Here is a 7,566-nt window from a genome sequence, read left to right as displayed (position 1 = left end):
CTTTTAAAAAAATGGCATGGTGTAGAATTACCACTTTTTAAAATCAACATCAAAATCACTACCATTCTAAAACGCAATGAACATAAAAAAAATTATAGTGCCAAAAACTATGCTCTAAAAAAAATATGTGTGTTCCGCATCATGCCTTTTCAAAATTGGGTCACTTTTTTGCTATCTCTACAAAATGGGTAACAATATCAGTTCTCGTTTCAAAGTTTATATTGTTATGCATTGACTAACTGAACTCACAATTAGTTTCACAAACTGTTGAAACTAATCTAACTGGATTTAACTCAGTTAATTGAGCTAACTAATTACAACTCAAAGTACAACTCATTCTGATCTCCTTAATTAAGAGATAACTTCCTCAATCAAAGGGATAACTGTTGCATGTCTTCACATAAACTTCATGTTTGATTTTTGCTAACTAATTAACTCCAGATGAATTAATTAATTATTTTACAAACAGCTGCTGAGTTCAAATTCGAATTTTAGTTCAGGGACTAACTAAAATTGGAATGTATCCCGAAATGCTATTTATAGGAATGATATTTTTAGCACTTCTATTTTTAGCATTTCTTGTTACTATCTTCAACACCCCGAACTCGACACATTGCAGAAGCCCATTACATTTTGGAAGCATGACTTTATTTTAGTGGTAGTTTGTCACTTCTCCAAAATGGCTAATTTTCTTCCTTGTACCAAGACAACTTCGACCCAGCAAACTGCATAATTTTTTCTCATTTCTGGTGTCATTTTGGGTTACCTCTCAATATTGTTTAATACTGCGACTCTCTTTTTCTGAACACATTTTGGAATAAGTGATGGCATTGCATTGTAAACTTCATTTTTCCATCGCATTCCATCCCCAAATGGGCAAATGGAAGTATTCAATCGTAGCCTGGTGAATGATCTTACGCATTTACTCACACAATTGACCTCCGCGAGTGGAAAACTCTGAGAAAATGGGACTAGGTTGACCACAACCTCAAACCCTATAGAGAAGCCACAAACCCTATAGAGAGGAGAGGTACGGGATGAGAACCAGAGAGAAGCCAAAAACCCTATAGAGAGGAGAGGTACGGGATGAGAACCAGTTGTGAAGATGTGTCTGGACAGACCTCAACTTAAACTTAGTTGGTGGAAAGATAGGGAAAGTAATGCGAAGCATGTCAACAACATGTCAAATTTATTAGAGTAATTCAACTGTCAGAGCCCCACACTAGATGCGTAGAGAGAGTCTTTATATTATTGAAATTTTGAATTTAATAAATGGTTGAGTCTGCTCTAATGTCGTGTGTCAAATTATTTTAAAACTATTCAATTGTAATGATAAGCTAAGAAGTTGACGTGGAATATGGAGGATTTCCATTGGCCATAAATGCAATTGTCACTGCAAAAAACCCAGATGTTTTCAAGGGATGAAAGGAGGGGCGTTATTGAGTCCATGGATAGGAAAACTGATTCTATTCAATTTGATTAATCTAGTTGAGCTAGATATCATTTATGAGCAAGGACTTTAACTTGAATGAAGAGCGGGAGCAAGGTTAGAGATGCATGAAGAATGTTACATACGCCCTCTACAGAACAATTAGTACCTATTGATACCTACTGAGCATAACCAAAAAAAGTATAGTCTAGCCCTCAAAATATCTCCATGAAATTATTTGTTGAAAGTGTTTGTTCAGTGCTTGTTGTAGTATACACATGTAGGTTCCACATAGTCTTAATTTTCTGAAATGGTAAAGAATATTAATGAACTGTTTAAAATATGCTCAATGAAAATATTAAAATATATTAGGGCCGATGAAACACAATTTAAAGAAGTTTTGAATAGTTTATTCAATAATTAAGCAGTTGCCCAAGGTAGTTGGTAGATACAATAGCTCAAGCCATTCAACGTCTAGTCTTTCTCTTTTAGAATTATCTGCACCGTTGATCAAGCTTAGAAAACCTATAAAAGAAGTTTGATTTCCAGTGAAAGGGATTTTGACTCCCTCATACCGAATGTTTCCCAGTCGTTGAGTGAGTGTCTTTCCAGTAGAGAGGCCCCTTTTTATTGTTTCTTCCATTTTTTCGTGTGCGCGGGTGTTTGCAACTAACTGGTGATGATTTTTGATGGTAGGGACTTATTTCGAGTGTGCCCTCAAATGTGAGACAGAGCTCCACAAACCAACGATAGGGTGAAGGTATGCTCCTTTTTTCCTGCAAAATTTCCATGAGTTCATATCATATAATTGGTACTGATTGAGTGATGGTATTACATTATTTTATTCTCCTTCGAACTGTTTATTCATTTAAACTGACTATGATCCACGTTCTTTACATGCATATACCATTTGTTTGTAGAGCCGTGTACTAAGAAATTTTGAAGTAATAAAAAACTTTCTCGCTGGTCCTACCATATCTCAGTGTCTTGATCAACATTTTTGTTCTCCTTTTTTTATTTCATATATCTCTCTCTTCAACATTTACTCACTATATATATTCTCTGTTATACTTTCTTGTACAGTTTAGGTTTCTTGTTTTTTTACATAAATTTTAACAAATAACCTGAATGTATATCGTGATGACTACATTCATTTTAGGAATATAGTAAAAGAAAAAAAGTCTTAAGTGTTATTCACTGTCAAACGCATGTGAGTGTCGTCATCTCCCCTTTAATTACATGTATAGAATTTAACACCAATGTTGTATAAATCGCTCTTTGCACTTCTTTTCAATAAATATTTTTCATATAGTTCGTTGTATTTCAATTTAAAATGTTTTATGGATGTTGTCTGTCGTGTAGATGAGCACCTCCCATTTGGTGTTTCTTTGACAAATAAGCTTGGTCGGACAACATTGAAGTTAAGGGAGGCTTCCTCTTCCATTATTAATTTGCTCAATATTCACTATAAGTACACGCCCATTTTCAGTTTGTTACAATTATTCTGCTTCCTCTTTAGAACTTATTTGTTCAAAAATTAGTTGTCTTCATAAATCGGATTAGGATTTTGATTAATGGCCAAACAAAAATACGTTGTGCTAGTGGGATGCAATTATCCCAACACAAAAAATGAACTTCACAGATGTGTAAATGATGTTCTGAGGATGCAACACACACTTATTCATCGCTTAGGCTTTGGAAAAAGCAACATCAATCTCCTTATCAACACCGATGAAGCGAATACAAAGCCCACGGGCGAAAACATTCGTGTGGCTCTCCTCGCCATGGTTCGTCGTGCAAAATCTGGAAACATCCTCCTCTTTCACTACAGTGGCCACGACACTCGCATTCACTTGCATAAGTCCTTCGGCTATGATGAGTGTATCATCCCATGCGACTTAAATAGTCTTATAGGTAGTTAAGACTTACGACCTCATGCTATGCGTACAACTTTAAGATCCTTTTAAAGAAATTTGATATTTATAGTCATGATGTTTGTGTCTTATACCAACACCATTAAAGGAACTTGGGGTACTATGATATATTTATTCTTCACCATTATATTTGATATAAAGTTGAATATATGTTGAAATGCAAACTAATTACAAATTTAGTGTTATTAATAAATGTAAAAATGGAAAAATAGAAATCTGATATAACTATGATTTAAGTAGTTTTTACAACTAAATTAAATATTCAACATTGACTAATCAACTACAGTATTGCAATGTTTTATTCGAGTAAAATATATTTACTCGTGATCTGCATTCACTGGCAACCTTCTACTATCGATCTAATGTTTTAATCTAAATTCATACAGTATTTAATGATTAACTATCGATCTAATGTTTTAATCTAAATTCATACAGTATTTAATTAATCATTAGCTCTCTAGGGTAGTTTATTTGACAAGCTTTGTGTGTGTAAAGTTGTGGGAGTGAAGATTTCATATTCAATTTATAGTGATTTTTTTAATTCCTAAAATAGGACTAAGTATTCAAGATTATAGCAGTAGTGGTTGAAATCTGATTTTAGAAATAAAACTAAGCATCCAAGGTTATAGTAGTAGTGGTGGAAATCAACTCATATCACAATTAGGTGTTTAGCTATGAAAATCACCCATATTTTTATGACTAAATTCTTCGTTAGATTCATTATTGACATGTCATTTGGATGCATGAAGATGAGTACTTTAGGTTTATAGTGAATAAGGTGTTTGTGGGGACAAGTTTCACTATGGTGTCAGATTCTTGTCACAATGGAGGTCTAATTGACAAAGAGAAGGAGAAAACCAGACCTACTCATTCCATATCATTAAGAGATCTAGAAACATCAACACCACATTCTTCAAAGAACAAGTTCTTGGCCTTAGGCGTGTTACTGGAAGTCTTAAGAGAAAAGACTAGCGAAGCTGAAATGGAGGTAGATAAAATTAATATGGCTCTATTTCAGACCTTCGGTGATAAGGCCAGCTCCAAAGTTGTGAGGCTTGTGAACATGAACGACTCTGTCCTAGAGACCAAAAAGGGAGTGAATAACTGCCACCACGTAGATGTTCACGAGGAGCCCCCACAATGACAATGTATACATGAAGACATGGGTATTCTATTGAGTGGATGCCAAGCTAACCAGACACCTGACGACGCCTAACCTACAGGTGATCTGCACAAAGCATATGGAGCATTCAGTAACTCTATTTAGACAATTCTTGAACAACATGGAAATCCCATCAACAACAAGGAATTAGTTTTGGGTGCCAGAAAGTTGCTTGTCAAAGTTGCTACCGAAACCAACTAGTGGTCTAAGCTAGCACGAGGAAGGATACCTCAAGCAAACTCCAACATCTCATCATGAGTGGTCGCATGACTTGCTCTCAGGTAGTCCAGCCATTTCCTCATGCAACAAACCCTTAAGTTACTAATCCATTGATATTTATTCTTCTCACCTTTTGGGAGGGGAATGAGCAATAGCACTGCTAGTGCCGCTGGGACTGCGGATTGTTTGTTGTTGCGCCTCGTTCTCTTCCCTCTTCCTTCTTCTCCTACTCCTCCTACGTTCTTCTTTCTACAGAGGGAGGGGGTCATGTAGCTCCCTGTTGACAAGGTTAATCCTTGATTGGTAATCCAAGTCCAAGCCAAGAAACTCTCCAACACTCCTTCTCCAAGTCTAATGAATAACATATAAACACAAGCTCAACATAAGGGTGCAAATGGACATTGATCAACCATTTAGGAATGGTAGAGGGGGAATTTATAGGCTGGGAGAGGGAGTTAGACCTCCTCCAAAGATAGGATTAGGCCCACATCTTAAGGCGATAGTTCACAGGGATGAGGCCAAGAGGTTAATTTAGGAGGATTCGACCTCATCTATGCGAAACCACCTCCATCTCGCCGCTCTGAAAGCTTCTAGATCATGAAGCTTCTCATCCTCTTTGGGAAAAATTCCCTTTTAAGACCATTGCAAGTATGAGAGAGAACAGAGTGATGTCATCCCTGGCTTAACAAGGTGCAACAGGCGATCATCATGGTTTTGAGTTTCATAAGAGCGATGATTCACATTTTAGGGTTTTATGAGCTATTTCTTCAGGGAAAGCTCGAGATATTTTCCAAGCAAGGTTAAAGGATGGATTTGAGTTGTATACATTGATGAGTACACTGTATAATAATCATGTTTCAGGCACTTCAGGGTATGTCAGAGGGAAGTGCAGGAGGCGTGACAAAATATTGTGTAACAGATGCCCCCTAAAGCATGAAGGTGGAATGAAGAGTGATGACTAAGATGCTTTATGAGCTTTTGGCAAGGACGAGGACACACACTATCATGATACCTGGAAATCAAGGACGCATATACCTATACATATCTGAGATCAAGACATGAATCCACGACATGGACGCAACCATCCGGATGATGAAGACTAAATAAAAGATCCATGGTATAGGCGAAACCATCCAGATAACAAGGATCATCATGAATATAAAGTCTCACAGTATGGTCACAACCATCCTTATAGTAGAAACATGCGTACAATAATGAATAACATAAAACTCCATGTAGCCTGAGCCATAACAGACAAGACTCAAGGTCTTGCGCTCCATCCCAACCCAATCAATGTACGAATCCTAGCATGCGAATAAATATGTTGAAGTCAAACATGCTAGAAAGCCACTTGATTACCAGCCAATGATGTGGACCATTAACATGTATGAGAGAAACCACCAATAATGACAATGGCTCTCAAGGTACAATAGTACAATCCGTGAATGTGATAATGAAGTTGAAGTTGAACACTCATGGAACCCCCTGATCGAAAGCTGATAACGAAGACCTGTCGTCGGATGCAAAGAATTGACCATTAAGGCATGCCAGCTCTAAGGTGTTGAAAGGGAGTTCCTAAGTCATCTTCCTGGATAATGAGTTGAAGTTGAGAGGAAGTGACCCGTCGAAGGAGGGCAATGATGAATCCCCATCATCGACATGAAACAAGGAATAAAGTGGTATGATATTCAGGACTGTAGCAATGATTCAAACAATGTATAGGTAAATAATTACAGATTGGACTTCTCTTGAGCATATTGGTGACACGACTTCGGAGTGTGGAAGCATCTGACTCAACATGGGACTAAAGGTCATGATGATAGTGTGGAATAGTCAAATGAGAGACAGAATGGATCACCCAAACCTGGGAGGACAAGTGACTGAGTGAGGATATCCCAAACCCGACATGAGAGCATAAAAGTGTCATGTTCAAGAGCGACATGCTGCCTATACAAAGGATGTCTCATCTTCATTTTTCCCCTCTATTTCTAGCGAGTGCCCCAATTATTTTTATCACAAGCTTGAAGGGGATAGCATATGCTTGTTATGTAAGTTCATTCTTCAAATGAATTCATCCTAGTAAGTTTTACGAGATCTAGGAAGGAGAAGCTTGGTCTCATCATGGTGATAAGTCTTTCGCCGTAAAATTTTAACGAGTTTTACGTAAGAATAACTCGGTGCCTGTTTCATGTTTAGAGAGTTTGAAAAAAAAATGAAAAAGAAAACTCCATCCACTACAACAAAACCAGCGATTTGCGCCAGATTTTAGTGCATTTTTTTTGTAATTGTGATGAGCAACTTGGCGCTAAATCTGGCTCTATTGTACAATTTTTAAAGCGTCCTTTTTTGCACCTGATTTTGCATCCTTTTTCACGCTAGATTTTGCATCATTTTTTACACCAAACTATGCATCATTTTTTGCGTCAAATTTTGAACCAAGATTTGCATCTTATTTTATGACAGGTTTTGCTTCTAGTTTTGTGTCATTTTTTGCATCTATTTTTCATTCTCTTTTGCTTCCTATTTTGTGTCATTCTTTGCTCCCATTTTTGCACCATCATTTGCATCAAGTTTACACTGTATTTTGAATCCAATTTAACGTCTTTTTATGCATCCATTTTGTATCAGTGTTTGCATCTAGTCTTACGCCAGGTTTTGTATCTAGTCTTACACTAGTTTTTGCTTCTATTTTTGCACCAGCTTTGGTGCCTATCTTTGCACCATGTGTTGAATTTGATTTAGCACCAAATTTTGCATCCATTTTTGTGCCCATTTTTGCATCTTTTTTTGGACCATTTTTTACATCCACATTTACGTTTGAT

At 36.9% G+C, this 7,566-nt stretch overlaps 1 pseudogene; it reads left to right on the top strand.

Annotated features, from left to right (window-relative positions):
* The first annotated feature begins 3,003 nt into the window (after window positions 1–3,003).
* LOC149144378 (metacaspase-6 pseudogene) lies at window positions 3,004–4,726 on the top strand (annotated as a pseudogene).
* Window positions 4,727–7,566: the final 2,840 nt, after the last annotated feature.

Source organism: Pinus tabuliformis, chromosome X, assembly GCF_031772625.1.
Source record: "Pinus tabuliformis cultivar Carrire ecotype Pingquan chromosome X, CPIR1, whole genome shotgun sequence".
NCBI lineage: Eukaryota > Viridiplantae > Streptophyta > Pinopsida > Pinales > Pinaceae > Pinus > Pinus tabuliformis.
This window is presented reverse-complemented; position numbering and strand designations above follow the sequence as displayed.